General features: G+C 38.9%; 1 protein-coding gene and 1 pseudogene across 21 annotated transcripts in view; one reads left to right on the top strand and one right to left on the bottom strand.

Annotated features, from left to right (window-relative positions):
- OSBPL8 (oxysterol binding protein like 8) overlaps positions 1-15,033 on the top strand; it is a 220,619-nt gene that overhangs the window by 38,552 nt on the left and 167,034 nt on the right.
- On the bottom strand, positions 2,049-8,788 carry LOC144332963 (large ribosomal subunit protein uL29 pseudogene; annotated as a pseudogene). The gene has a single exon (XR_013401240.1). The product of XR_013401240.1 is annotated as a large ribosomal subunit protein uL29 pseudogene (transcript).

The raw sequence follows: 15,033 nt of genomic DNA, 5'->3' as shown, positions 1-15,033 counted from the left end.
ATTGACATCTGCTCAGCTTCTGGTGAGAGCTTTGGTGCCACATCAGAAATGACAGAGAAGGTCAAAGGGAAAGCAGGCACATGTGAAGAGATACCAAACCTAAAGGGTGTCCTGGCTTTATAGCAACACACTTTACTGGGAACTGACTTATTCCCTTGAGAACTCATTCCATCTTCCCAGAGTGAGAACTCACTACTGAGAGAATGGCACCAAGATATTCATGAGGAATCTGTCCCCATGATCCTAAGGCCTCCCACTGGGGCCACCTGTCAATACCACCCCACTAGGGATCAAATTTCAAAATGAGATTTGGTAGGGACAGACAAACCATATCTAAACCATAGTACCATATGACTGTTTGTTTTTTCATTTTTTGGATTTTATTGAAGCACCTTTTTTCTCTTTTAAAACTTTGAGTTCTAGAACTAGTTAATTCATGAGTTGTTCTTGTAGTCTAGTTTACTTCAAAGATTAACTTATTAGAAGGAAAGACAGGTTCATTTATTCACAAATGAGATGAGATCATTAATTTTAAGTGACTCAATGTGAATAACCAGCACATCATGGAAGGGGATCACAGCGTTATAATTGATTTCATTCTAAATGGCACCAGACCAATTTGTTGTGTTTGAGGCAAGTTGATATGTCCTCAATCTGATCTCTAATTGTGTATTTCTAGACAGAAAAATTTTACTTTTTTTCCCAATTATTTTATTATGGTAAAATAAATCATCTTAAATCATCTTAACCATTCTTCAATGTAAAGTTCATTGGTATTATGTATATTTATATTGTACAAACATCAGTATCATCCATTTCCAGAACTCTTTATCTTGCAGAATTGAAACTATATGTCCATTAAACAATAACTCTCCATTCTCCCCTCTTCCTGTCCCCTGGCGATCATCATTCTACTTTCTGTCTCTACAATTTTGGCTATCATAAAAGTGGAATCATAGAGTATTTGCCTTTTTGTGACTGGCTTATTTTATTTAGCATAATGTCCTCAATGTCCATTGATGGTGTAGCATATGTCAGAATTTCCTTCCTTTTAAAGGCTGAACAATATTCCATTGTATGTATATACCACATTTTGCTTATACATTCACTTGTTTATGGGTTGCTTCCACATTTTAGTTACTATGAATAATTCTGCTGTGAACATGGGTGTACAGATATCTCTTCAAGACTCTACTTTCAGTTCTTTTGTTTGCTTACCTAGAAGTGGAATTGCTGGATCATCTAGTAATTCTGTTCTTTAATCTTTTGAGGAACCGTCATACTGTTTTCCACGTGGCTGTACCATTTTACATTCCCACCTGCAGGGCACACAAGTTCCAGTTTCTCCACAGAGCATACATCACTTTTTAATACACTTATTTTGGTAGAGAGAAACATTAGTCTTGTTATTTACGTCCCTTTATAGTCACAATATGTTTGTATAATTAGGAATTGAGTTTTGACTGTTGTCAAAACCCAAGGTATGTGTTTTGAACAGTTGAGAGTATTATTATTCACACTATGCTGAGTGATGAGTTAGTGGGTGTAAGAAAGATTTGGACCCTGCTGTTGGATTCTTAAAATACAAGAAGTGCTTTTAGGAAGAAAATGGCTGGATAAGTAAGGTGATGGAAATAAATACTTTGCTCTTTCTATCTGATACATTATTCTTTTGAGCACTTTCTTGTAGAGCAGAGGAATGTCAAAATTTTACCTGCTGAAATTGCTTCTCTTCCACAACACTTTAGAGTGTCATGGGAAGCAGCTACTGGGTGGACCCTTGATTGGTGGTTATTTTTCATTTTTATAAAGGCCTAATTAAATAGCATATTTAAGTGTGAATTGTCAATCTAAAACACAGAACCTTGGATATAATAGGCCTGCTCCTATATTGACTTAATTTTTTTTTTCTTTCATTCCTCCATCTTGTCACACTTTTCCCCATCATCTCATTATCACTAATGGAATATATTTACTATGCAATGTGTAGTGCTAGTGGAAATAAAGAATATAGGAGCGACCTCCCACCTTATGACTTACTTGTATTCTCTGCTTGGGATGTGTTTCTTGCCATACTTTGTTTAGCTAACTGCCAGTTAACCTTTAGGTCTCAACTTAAACATCACTTCCTATGAGAAGCATCCTGTAACCTTATGTAAGGTCCATGGAGGTCATAAATCATGTGTGTGTTGTACACTTTGATTCTCCATAAAGTAATGTAGTGCTTGACACATACCAGGCTCACATTAATTTGTGTAAATTGATTTTCATCATGTAGCCTTGGATCTAATAGGGGGAGGCAGATAGATAAATATTTAGAAATACAGTGTGACCAGTTCTGTACTAGAAGTACTTTGCGTGCAAAGGGAGAAAGAACTGCACTAGATAAGAAATGGAATCCATATTCTCTTGTTTCTTTTTTTTTTTTTTTAAATAACTAGTGTGATATCAATATACATTTTTAGGTTCATTCATTCACTTAAAGGCATTTAGAGTATTTATGCAAATTTATAACAAAGCTTTCAAAACAATTAAGTTACCATTATTTTGGGTCTTGTAGCCTTTTATTCAAAGTTGTTATAATCTCTGGTCTCTGAGATATTTTATAGGACGGTTTGTGGGAGGTAGGTGAGAGGGGAAACTGCTGTTCTTGTTTCTGGTGGTTTTACTAAATAAGCTCCTTCTGTGCTGATATGGTTTGGATGTTTGTACCCTCCAAATCTCATGTTGAAATGTGATTCCCAATGTTGGAAGTGGAGTCTGGTAGAAAGTGATTGGATCTCGGGGGCAGATTCCTCATGAATGGCTTAGCACCATCTCCTTGGTGATGAGTGAGTTCTTGCTCAGTTCATGCAGATTTGGTTGTTTAAAAGAGTCTGAGACATTCCCTCTAACCCCGTTCCCTTACTCACCATGTGATATGCTGCTCCGCTTCGCCTTCCCCATGATGTAACCTTCCTGAGGCCCTCACCAAAAGCAGATGTGGTCACCATTCTTCCTGTACAGCCTGCGGAACCATGAGCCAAAATAAACATATTTTCTTTATAAATTACCCAGATTCAGATATGTATTTATAGCACTGCAAGAACAGTCTAATACAAAAAATTGGTACTGAGGAGTGGGGCGTTGCTGTAAAGATACCTGAAGATGTGGAAGTAGCTTCGGAACTGGATAACGGGCTGTGATTGGAAGTGTTTGGTGGGCTCAGAAGAAGACAAGACGACGACGGAAAGTTTGGAATTTCTTAGAGACTGGATAAACGGTTGTGACCCAAATACTGATGGAAATATGGACAGTGAAGACTAGCCTGATGAGTTCTCAGATGGAAATGAGGAACTTGATGGGAACTGGAGTAAAGGTCACCCTTCTGCACCCTAGCAAAGAGCTTGACTGCATTGTGGCCAAATCCTAGGGTTCTGTGGAAGGTCGAACTTAAGAGTGATGACTTAGGGTATCTGGTGGAAAATATTTCTCAGCATTCAAGGCATGGCTTGGCTGCTTCTAACAGCCTGTGATCAAGTACAGAAACAAAGAAATGACTTAAAGATGGAACTTATTTAAAAGGGTAGCAGAGCATAAAAATTTGGAAAATTTGGAGTTTGGCCCTGTGATAGAGAAAGAATCCAAGCAGCCAGTGGAGCAATCACCTGCTAGAGTGATTAGCATGACCAAAAGGGAACCAAGTGCTAACATCTAAGACAATGGGAAAAAGACCTTGAAAGCCTTTTCCAGAGATCTTAGAAGCAGCCTCTCCCATCACAGGCCCAGAGGCCTAGAAGGGAAGAATGATTTCAGGGACCTGGCCCAGGGTGCCACTGTCCTGCTCAGCATCAGGACACTCCTCCCACATCCTAGCTGCTCCAGCTCCAGCCCCAGTCTTGGCTCAAAGGGGCCCAGGTACAGCTTGGGCTGCTTCTCTGGAGGGTGCAAGACATAAGCTTTAGTGGCTTCCACGTGGTGTTAAGAGGTCTAGTACGAAGGATGCTTGGCAGCTTCCCCCTAGATTTCAGAGGATGTATGAGAAAGCCTGGGTGCCCAGGCTAAGCCTGCCTCAGGGGTGGAGCCCTCATAGAGAACCTCTGTTAGGGCAGTGTGGAGGGGAAATGTGGGGTTGGAGTTCCCACACAGAGTTCCCTCTAGGGCACTGCCTAGTGGAACTATGGAAAGTGGGCCACCACCCTCCAGACCCCAGAATGGTAGATCTACTGTTAACTTGTACCCTGAGCCTAGAAAAACTGCAGGCACTCAGGTCCGGCACTCAGGTCCAACATGTGAGAGCAGCCATCGGAGCTGTACCCTGCAAAGCCACAGGGGTGGAGCTGCCCAAGGCCTTGGGAGCCCACCCCTCACACAAGGTTGCCTGACATGAAGTCAAGGATTATATTGGAGTTTAAGGTTTAACGTCTGCCCTGCTGGGGTTTGGACTTGCTTGTGGCCTGTTGCCTCTTTCTTTTGGCCGATTAATACCTGAACCACCAATGTATCTTGTTTTGATGTATCAGGTTACTTGTTTTGGTTTTACAGGCTCATAGGTGGAAGGAATTTGACTTGAGTCTTGGATGAGACTTTGGACTTTTGATTGAGTTGATGTTGACATGACTTAAGACTTTGGGAGACTATTGGGAAGGGATGATTGTATTTTGCAGTGTGAGTAGGACATGAGATTTGTGGCACCAGCAGAATGATATGGTTTAGATGTTTGTGCCCTCCACATTGTGATCTCCAATGTTGGAGGTAGGACCTGGTGGGCCAAATTGTTTTCCCAAAGTGATTGTACTAACTTGCTACTCCCAGACATCACTGTGTGAGTTTTTATTCTTCTTCTATGTTTACTAACCTTGGTATTGTAAGTCTTGTTAATTTCAGTCATTTTCGTGGGTTTGTACTAGCACCTCTATGGTTTCAGAGCGCTGTTTTATGTGCTTATTGGCCACGTGAGTATCCTCTTTTATGAAAAGCCTGTTCAAGTCTTTTCCTCACTTTTTCTATTGGGTGAGGACAACAGCCCTGTTCTGGTCACTCCAGAGGCTGAACAGTCTACGCACGGCTGAAGCTTGAGGAGACAACAAGCCCTGCTCTAGTTACACTGGCAGCTGACTAGTCTACGCATGGAAAATTATATAAAGAAAAGAGCCTGTTAAACTCTAGGAAAAAGGGGAAAACAACACCCAGAGAATGCAACTCAGCTTCAGCGTTTGCAGAGGTACCGAGAAGCACTTTTTTTTTTTTTTCCTCAGCCAGCTGTGCTTTATTGACAATGGGCCACTCAGGCCTTGACTGCGTACTACCGCAGCGGGTACAGCCGCTCCTTCTGCTGCTGCTTCTTGGCCTTCAGGTTCTCCTCATGCTTGTTGAGCCAGTGGCGCATGGCGTGTGTCTTCTTAGGCCGCAGGTCCAGGGGCTTGTACTTCTTGCCCTTGTAGAATTTCCTGAGGTTTTCTTTCTGAGTCTGGTTAATAACTGTGAGAACATGGGGGATGGATTTGCGGATGACTCCTATCTTAGAGAGCTTGGAGGCCGCACCGCCTGTAACTTTGGCGACGCGTAGCTGGGACAGTTCCACCTTCAGGTCGTCCAGCTGTTTCAGCAACTCCTCCTCCTCCTTCCTGCGAAGATCTCCAGCTTTGATCGTGGCCATTGCTGCACAGCCTGAGAAGCACTTCTGCAGAGGCTAAGAGTTGGTAGAAAAAAGCAAGTAATATAAAAAAAGATTCCAGGAATGCTTCAAGGAGCTGACAAAAGCCTAAGTCAGTTTTATAAGAGACTCTATAAAGCATTCTGGCTTTACACCCCATTTAACCCTGAGGCTACTGAGAATCAGTATATAGTCCTCGCGTCTCCCTAAGAGGCATTTGCATAGCTCCAGCAAGACCAGATCTGAGACGGCGCACTTGACTATGTTGACTTTCTTCCTTGGCCTCTGGAGGCTCTGATCCTCCCCTTCGAGGTGAGACCTGGGGTGTGTTAGCTCCTGAATCTCGTTTCTGAGGGGGTGTTGGCCTCGGTAAAGCGGGGTAGACTGGGACATATGGAGAAAGAATTTCTATTATCTCTGGCGGCTCCTGCAAAACTGGCTTCTCTTGCTGTTTCTGGGACTCCCTTTTTAAACTCTGTGTCTGCTGGTGAAGCTGCTCTTACTTTTACTTTTGGCTTTTTTGCAATAAGCTGTTAAACAGGGCTAAATTTATGCTGGTTTTGTCTATATTTAACCATGAATCAATATAAAGGAATTTAATCTAGGTACGCTGGCTGTCCTCCGACCTCTGTCACCACCTTAAATACATGGCCAGTTGTTCCTTGTCTATAGTTCCTTCGGTGGGCCATCCTACACCAAAAGAGGGCAGTTCTAATTCACACAGAGATCTTCACCTCTAAGGGATTAACGTAACTCTATAATTTCCTGCAAAACATTTCTTAAGGTTCTGTAACATGCACTTTAATAAAGTAAGTTTTGATAATTTGATGACTTTCCTTTTTTCTTTTTGAAATTTTTTAACACAGTTCCTAGCGGACTGGGCTTACTTTGTGTCTGACCTATTTTTCTCTTGAGACAAAACAACATTCACACTACAAGAAGGAAAGGGTAAAAGGTCACTCACTCATCTAATTCACACTAAATCAAAATAAAAACTAAAACCAAAGTGTTGTTAAAGGCTCACCTGTTCGTCAAGCAATTTAAGCCAAGTCAAAATCAGAACCAAAACCAAACCATATGTCTTACTGATATATAAGAATTTTAAATAATCTGGTTGTTTCTGTTATAACTGTGGCCACTCTCTTCCACACTGCTTTTTGCTTTTTCACTGGCTTTATGATGTCTTTTGATAAATGGAAGTCCCTTTTAATTAGTCAATCTCCTTATCAGTTTTTGTTCTTAACGGTTAGTGCTTTCTGTTTAAGAAATCGTTTCATACTCCAGGGTCATTTGGATATTCTCCTATATCCTTTTAAAGTTGTGTTTTGCCTTTCACGTTTAGATATGTAATCCAACTGGACTTGGTTTCTGTGTATACTGTGAGGTAGAACTTTGTTTTTTTTTCCTTTTATATGGATACTTAATTGACTTAGTTTATTGAAAGCATTATTTTCTTCCATTATCTATGCTAACTACTTCATAAATTCAAGTGTTCATACATATTGTAGGTTTGTTTCTAGACTCTTTGTTCTTTTGATATTTGAATATATTTAGTCTGTATCATACTGTCTTCATTACTGTAGCTTTATACCAAGTCCTCCTATGTTATGCTTCTTTTTCAAAATCTATTGAGAGATACTCTGGACATTTATATTTATGTCTTAATTATAAAATCAATGTGTCTAGTTACCAAAATGTCTGTTGAGATTTTGATTTTAACTTTGCTGAATATATAAATTAATTTGAGAAAAATAGACATAAAAAATTCATTCTAGACCATAGTATATTGCTCTATTTATTTAGAACTTTAATTTTTTAATTAATATTTTATAGCTTTTTGTCTTGCAGAAGTTTTTCACATTTCTATTAGATTTATATCTAAGTATTTGGTACTTTTTTGTGTAATTACAAATTTATCTTTTAAAAATCATTTTCTGACAGTCACTGATACATAGGAGTGTTGTTGATTTTTTTTTTTTTTTTCTTTTTGTGGAGAAGGATTTCTCACTGTGTTGCCCAGGCTGGTCTCAAACTCCTGGGCTCAAGTGGTCCTGCTGCCTCTGCTTCCCTAAGTGCTGGGATTACATGAGCCATTGCATATGCATGCGGTTGATTTTTGTATATTGACCTTTATATGCAGTAATCTTGCTATTCACACTTATTAATTCTAATAATCTGCATATCCTTTTGGATATTTTATGTAAAATTACATTATCTGTAGATATAGATAGCTTCCCACCCCCATTTTTAATCCTTATAGTTTTTATTTTTTCTTACTGTATCACACTGGCTAAGATCTCTTGTATGAGGTTGAATGGAAATATTAATAGGATACCTTGTCACAAAGAGAAAACTTTGAACATTTCACCACTGAGTGATGTGTTCTGTAGGTTTTGATTAGAGAGATTTCCTTCTATTCAGTTTGCTAAGAGTTTTTATCATAAGTGGGTATAAGTTGTATGAAATGTTTTTTTGTTGTCTATTACAATGAACATATAAACTTCTTTATTAAATGTACTCAGTTATATCAATTAATATATATATTTTTGAATGGATAAACCAAACCTGATATGATGATGCTCTGTTTTATATGTCACCAGATTTGGTCTTCATCTATTCTGTTTAGGATTTTGACTTTCAGCAATGAATTATAATTTCTCTGTCTTCAAATGTCCTTGTCTAGTTTTATATCACAGTTATATACTACTCGGTTAATGTTCTGTACTTTTCACTTTCCTAGAAAAATCTGTGTAAGATTTCTATGTGTCCATGGACACATAGAGGGGAACAACAGACACTGGGGCCTACCAGAGGGTGGAGGGTATGAGGAAGAAGAGGATCAGGAGTAATAAGTAATGGGTACTAGACTTAATACTAGAGTGACAAAATAATCTATACAACAAACCTTTGTGACATGAGTTTTCCTGTATAACTAACCTGCACATGTACCCCTGAACTTAAAATAAGAGTTAAACAAATTTCTGGACTGGGCGCGGTGGCTCACTTACGCTTGTAATCCCAGCACTTTGGGAGGCTGAGGCAGGTGGATCATGATGAGGTCAGGAGATGGAGACCATCTGATTAACATGGTGAAACCCCGTCTCTACTAAAAATACAAAAAATTACCCAGGCGTGGTGGCAGGCACCTGTAGTCCCAGCTACTCGGGAGGCTGAGGCAGGAGGATGGCGTGAACCCGGGAGACGGAACTTGCAGTGACCCGAAATCGCACCACTGCACTCCAGCCTGGGAAACAGAGCAAGGCTCTGTCTCAAAAAAAAAAAAAAAAAAAAAAAAAAAAAAAAAAAAAATTTCTATGTGTCTCCCACCCCCCTGCACCCACTGTTGGGTAAAATTCACTAATAAGGTATAATAATCTAGGACAGTAATTTTATTCTTTGGAAGGTTTTAAATTATGTATCCAGTAGGACTATTCTGATTTTGTTTCTTGTGGAAGTTTCCATAAGTTGGATTTTTCTAGGATTTCTCAGTAAGTTGGATTTTACTAAAACTTTTCTAGTAAATGTTCAAGTTTATTGGTATTGAGTTGTTTGTAATTCGCTTTTAGGATATTTTTAATGGTCAGAGGATTTGTTATGTTTTCTTCATCAACTATATTATTGGTTATTTATGCTATCTGTTTTTTTCTTTGTTAAATCTCACTTGGTATTCATTAATTGCATTCTTTTCAAAGAACTAACTTTTGGCATTTTCTCTTTTGTGTTTTAGTGTTCTTTGACATTTATTACTACTCTTTGTTTCCTTTCTTTTACTTTTTTGGGGTTTGCTGCTTTAGGGAAGCAAAGTTTTCCACCACCCTCCTAGGGTCATATGCTTTTCTCTGGTTATAACGTCTGTCCTATGCCAGAAAAACAAAGACACAAAAAAGCAGTTAGAGCTGAATATTTATAATACTAGGAAGGACAAAGAGCATTAGATTGTGAAAATGTAACAAGAATATGGAATTTCGACTAGAACAGTTAATTGTGGAGAAGAAGCTAGGAAGGTAAGGTTAGTTTATTAAGGTTTATGTATACAGATTTCTCTTGGTCTTGATTTTTCATCACTGGTGTTAAAAATGTCTTTCTTTCCTCTGGCACAGGGAGGGCGCTTTTCACATGAGAGTTTCATCTCCTGCTTTCAGGAAGAAAAAGGAAGGTCAGAGTACCTTTAGCTCAAAATAATCAATGTTCCATAGCAGTGTATTTTGGGGTGGCAGTCCTGAACTTCTCCACTGCTGTTTCAGATTTTTTGAAATGGATGATTAGCTGTTTGATTTTCCTGTCTTTTATAGCTATGCATTTTCTTTGCTTACCTCAGTTCTTACAGTATTTCATTATCATTTCACTAAAATTTTGATTTTGTTGATTGCCACTGTGATTACTTCTTCAATCCATAGATTATTTAGAAGTATATTTCTTAATTGTAAAACACATTGTTGGGGGTGGTCACCAAGATGGCTGACTAGAAGCAGCTAATATGTGTGGCTCTCACAGGGAGGAATGGAAGGGGTGAGTAAATAGTTGAATCATTCAAGTACATGCATCAAGACTAATCAAGGAAAAAACTCTACCCATGGAGAATGGAGAAAAGCAAGACAGGATGAAGGCCCACCCAGAAGCGACACAGAGGGAGGGGAACCTCCCCCACTCAGGGAATTTGTTGAGGAAGGAACATAAACACTGAGGTCACCCTAGAACTGCATTGGGCAGCCCAGGAGTACAAAGCTGCAATCTACAGCCAACACTCAAGGGAGGAGGAACCTATGCTTTCAGAGCATTGAGAGGGAGCATGACTGCAATTGTGAGGAAATTGTGGAGCCACCCATCTGAGCAAGAGTCTGCCAACTGATCAGTACACCTAAGTGCCACCTGCTGGATCACACCCCAGAACTTCAACACCAAAAATACCTCTCAGACGTACCCTCTCTGAAACCAAAGACAATAAATCAGCTTCTATAAAATAAAGATCCTGCACAAAGCCTTGACCCTGTGAAAATGTCCAAAAGAGAAGTCTATTGACTACTTAATCTACACTGCAGTTAAAGGAACACCCATATGCAGAGATGAGAAAGAACCAACACAAGAACTCCAGTAACTCAAATGGCCAGAGTGTCCTGCAAGTGACTGTGCCACTTCTGCAACAAGAATTCTAAATGAGGCTGAACTGTCTGAAATGACAGAAGTAGAATTCAGAACATGGATAGGAATGAATATCATTGAGATTCAGGTGTACAGAAAAATCCAATCCAAGGAAACTAAGAATCACAATAAAACAATACAGGAATTGAAGGACAAAATTGCTGGTATAAAAAAGAACCTAATTAATTTGACAGAGCTGAATAACACAATATAAGAATTTTACAGTGCAATCACAAGTATTGACAACAGAATAAACCATACTGAGGAAGGAATCTCAGATCTTGAAGACTGGCTATCTGAAATAAGATAGACAAAAATAAAAAAGAATAAAAAGAAATGAACAAAACCTCCGAGAAGTATGGGATTATGTAAAGAGACTAAATCTATGAATCATTGGCATCTTTGAAAGGGAGGGAGAGAAAGCATATGACTTAGAGAACATATTTCAGGATATTATCCATGAAAACTTCCCTAGCTTTGCTAGAGAGGCCAACAGTCAAATTCAGGAAATGCAGAGAACTCCTGAAAGACTCTACACAAGAACATCATCCCCAAGATGCATAATCATCAGATTTTCCAAGATTGAAACGAAAGAAAAAATGTTAAAGGTAGGTCACCTGCAAAGGCAACCCCATCAGGCTAACAGCAGATCTCTCAGCTGAAACCTACAAGCCAGAAGAGATTGAGGAGGGCCTACAACATTCTTAAAGAAAAAATTCTTCAACAAAGAGTTTCATTTCTAGCTGGCTCACTCCTGTAATCCCAGCACTTTAGGAGGCTGAGGTGGGTGGATCACAAGGTCAGGAGTTCAAGACCAGCCTGGCCAATATGGTGAAACCTGTCTCTACTAAAATTACCAAAAAAAAAAAAAAAAAAGATTAGCTGGCCGTGGTGGCAGGCAGCTGTAGTTCCAGCTACTCAGGAGGCTGAGGCAGGAGAATCACTTGAACCCAGGAGTGGAGGTTGCAGTGAGCCAAGTTCACGCCACTGCATTCCAGCCTGAATGAAAGAGTGAGACTCTGTCTCAAAAAAAAAAAAAAAGATCCTTTTCAGACAAGCAAATGTTGAGGGTGTTCGTTAACCATCAGGCCTGCCTTATGAGAGATCTTGAAAAGAGCACTCACTCAATATAGAAAGGAAAGACCACTACCAGCTAATTCAAAAACACTCTTAAACACACAGACTAGTGACGCTATAAGACAACCACAGAAACAAGCCAACATAATAACCAGCTAACAACAAAATGACAGGATCAGATCCACACATATTAATACTAACCTTCAATCTAAACAGGTTAAATGCCCCACTTAAAAGGCACAGAGCAACAAACTGGATAAAAAAGCAAGACCCAGTGGTATGCTATCTTCAAGAGACTCACCTCACACGTAATGACACCCATAGGCTCAAAATAAAGGGATGGAGGAGAATCTACCAAACAAACAGAAAACCAAATAAATAAATAAATAAATAAATAAAACAAGAAGCCCAGGGCTTAGAATCCTAATTTCAGACAAAACAGACTTCAAAACAACGAAGATTAAAAAAAAAAAAAATTAAAGAAGGGCATTACTAGTAAAGGGTTCAATCGAGCAAAACCTAACTATCCTAAATATATATGCACCCAACACAGGAGCACCCAGATTTATCAAGCAAGTTTTTAGAGACCTACAAAAAGACGTAAACTCCCACACAATTGATAGTGGGAGACTTCAACACTCCACTGACAGTATTAGACAAGTCGTCAAGGCAGAAAATTAAAGATACTCAGGACCTGAACTCAACATTAGACCAAATGGATCTGATAGGCCTCTATAGAACTTTGCACCTTAAAACAACAGAATGTACATTCTTCTCATCTCCACATGGAACGTACTCCAAAAGCAATCACATAATTGGATATAAAACAATCCTCAGCAAATGCAAATGAACCAAAATCATACCAAACACACTCTTGGACCACAGTGCAATACAAATAGAAGTCAAGACTAAGAAAATTCTCAAAACCATGCAATTACATGGAAATTAAACAGCATGCTACTGAATGACTTCCTGGGTAGGTAATGAAATTAAGGCGAAAAGCAGTAAGTTCTTTGAAACTGATGTGAACAAAAGTACAACATATAAGAATCTCTGGGACGCAGCTAAGCCAGTGTCAAGAGGAAAATTCATAGCACTAAATGCCCACGTTGAAAAGTTAGAAAGATATCAAATTAACAACTTAACACTACAATTGAAAAAATTAGAGAAGCAAGAACAAATCAACCCCAAAGCTAGCAGAAGACAAAAATAACCAAAATCAGAGCTAAACTGAAGGAAATTGAGACACAAAAACCCTTCAAAAGATGAATGAGTCCAGGAGTTGGTTTTTTGAAAAAATTAATAAAAGAAGTCACTAGCTAGACTAATAAGGAAAGAGAGAATATCCAAATAAACACAATTAGAAATGATGAAAAAGAATGTTACCACTGACCCCACAGAGATAAAAATAACCACCAGAAATTACTATGAATACCTCTATGCACACAAACTAGAAAACCTAGAAGAGATGGATAAGTTTCTGGACACATACACCCTCCCAAGACTGAACCAGGAAGAAATTGATTCCCTGAATAGACCCATAACAAGCTCCAAAATTCAGTCAGTAATAAATAGCCTACCAACGATAAAAAGCCCAGAACCTGATGGATTCACAGCTGAATTCTACCAGATGTACAAAGAAGAGTTGGTATTATTCTTACTGAAACTACTCCAAAAAAATTGAGGAGGAGGGACGCCTCCCCAGCTCGTTCTACGATGCTAGCATCATCCTGTAAGCAAAACCTAGTAGAGACACAACAAAAAAGAAAACTTCAGGCCAGTATCCTTGATGAACATTGATGTAAAAATTCTGTGCAATATACTTACAAACTGAATCCAACAGCACATCAAAAAGCCAATTCACCACCATCGAGAAGGCTTCAAGTCCAGGATGCAAGATTGACTCAATATATGCAAATCAATAAATGTGATTCATCACATAAACAGAACTAAAGACAAAAACCACATGATTATTTCAATAGTTGCAGAAAAGGCTTTCGGTAAGATTTGACACCCCATTCATGTTAAAAACTCTCAATAAACTAGATATTGAAGGAATATTCCTGAAAATAATAAGAGCCATCTGTGACAAACCCACAGTCAACATTATATTGAATGGGCAAAAGCTGGAAGCATTCCTCTTGAAAACCAGAACAAGACAAAGATGCCCTCTCTCACCACTCCTTTTCAACATAGTATTGGAAGTCTTAGCCAGAGCAATGAGAAGGAAGGCAAGAGAAAGAAATAAAGGGAATCCAAATAGGAAGAGCGGAAGTCAAACTATCTTTGTTAACAGTCAACATGATTCTATATCTAGAAAACCCTGTAACCTTGACCCAAAAGCTTCTTCAGCTGATAAACAACTTCAGCCAAGTTTAAGGATGCAAAATCAATGTACAAATATCACTGGCATTCCTATACACCAAAAATAGCCAAGCCAAGAGCTACATCAGGAAGGCAGTGTCATTCACAATTGCCACAAAAAGAGAAAAGATACCTAGGAATATAGCTAACTAGGGAGGTGAAAGATCTATGTAGTCAGAATTATAAAACACTGCTCAAAGAAATCAGAGAAGATGCAAACAAATGGAAAAACCTCCCATGTTCATGGATAGGAAGAATCAGTATCATTGAAATGGCTGTACTGCCCAAAGCAATTTACAGATTCATTGCCGTTTCTATCAAACTACTATCAGTATTCTTCACAGAACTAGAAAAAACTATTTTAAAATACATGTGGAACCAGAAAAGATGCCAGCAGCCAAAGCTATCCTAAGCAAAAAGAACAAAGCTGGAGGCATCACGTTACCTGACTTGACTTCAAACTATGCTGCAGGGTTACAGTAACAAAAACAGTATGGTACCTGTAGAAAAACAGACACATAGACCAATGGAACAGAATAGAGAGCTCAGAAATAAGGCTGCATACCTGCAACCATCTGGTCTTCGACAAAGCTGACAAAAACAATCAATGGCAAAAAGACTATATTCGATAAATTGTGCTGGACTGTTCACGATAGCAAAGATATGGAATCAACCTAAATGCTCATCAATGACAGACTGAGAAAAGGAAAATGTGGTACATATACACCATGGAGTATTGTACAGCCATAAAAAAGAACTAGATCATGTCTTTTGTGAGAACATGGATGGAGCTGGAGGCTATCTTCTTTAGCAAACTA

Source organism: Macaca mulatta, chromosome 11 (assembly GCF_049350105.2).
Source record: "Macaca mulatta isolate MMU2019108-1 chromosome 11, T2T-MMU8v2.0, whole genome shotgun sequence".
Lineage (NCBI taxonomy): Eukaryota > Metazoa > Chordata > Mammalia > Primates > Cercopithecidae > Macaca > Macaca mulatta.
This window is presented reverse-complemented; position numbering and strand designations above follow the sequence as displayed.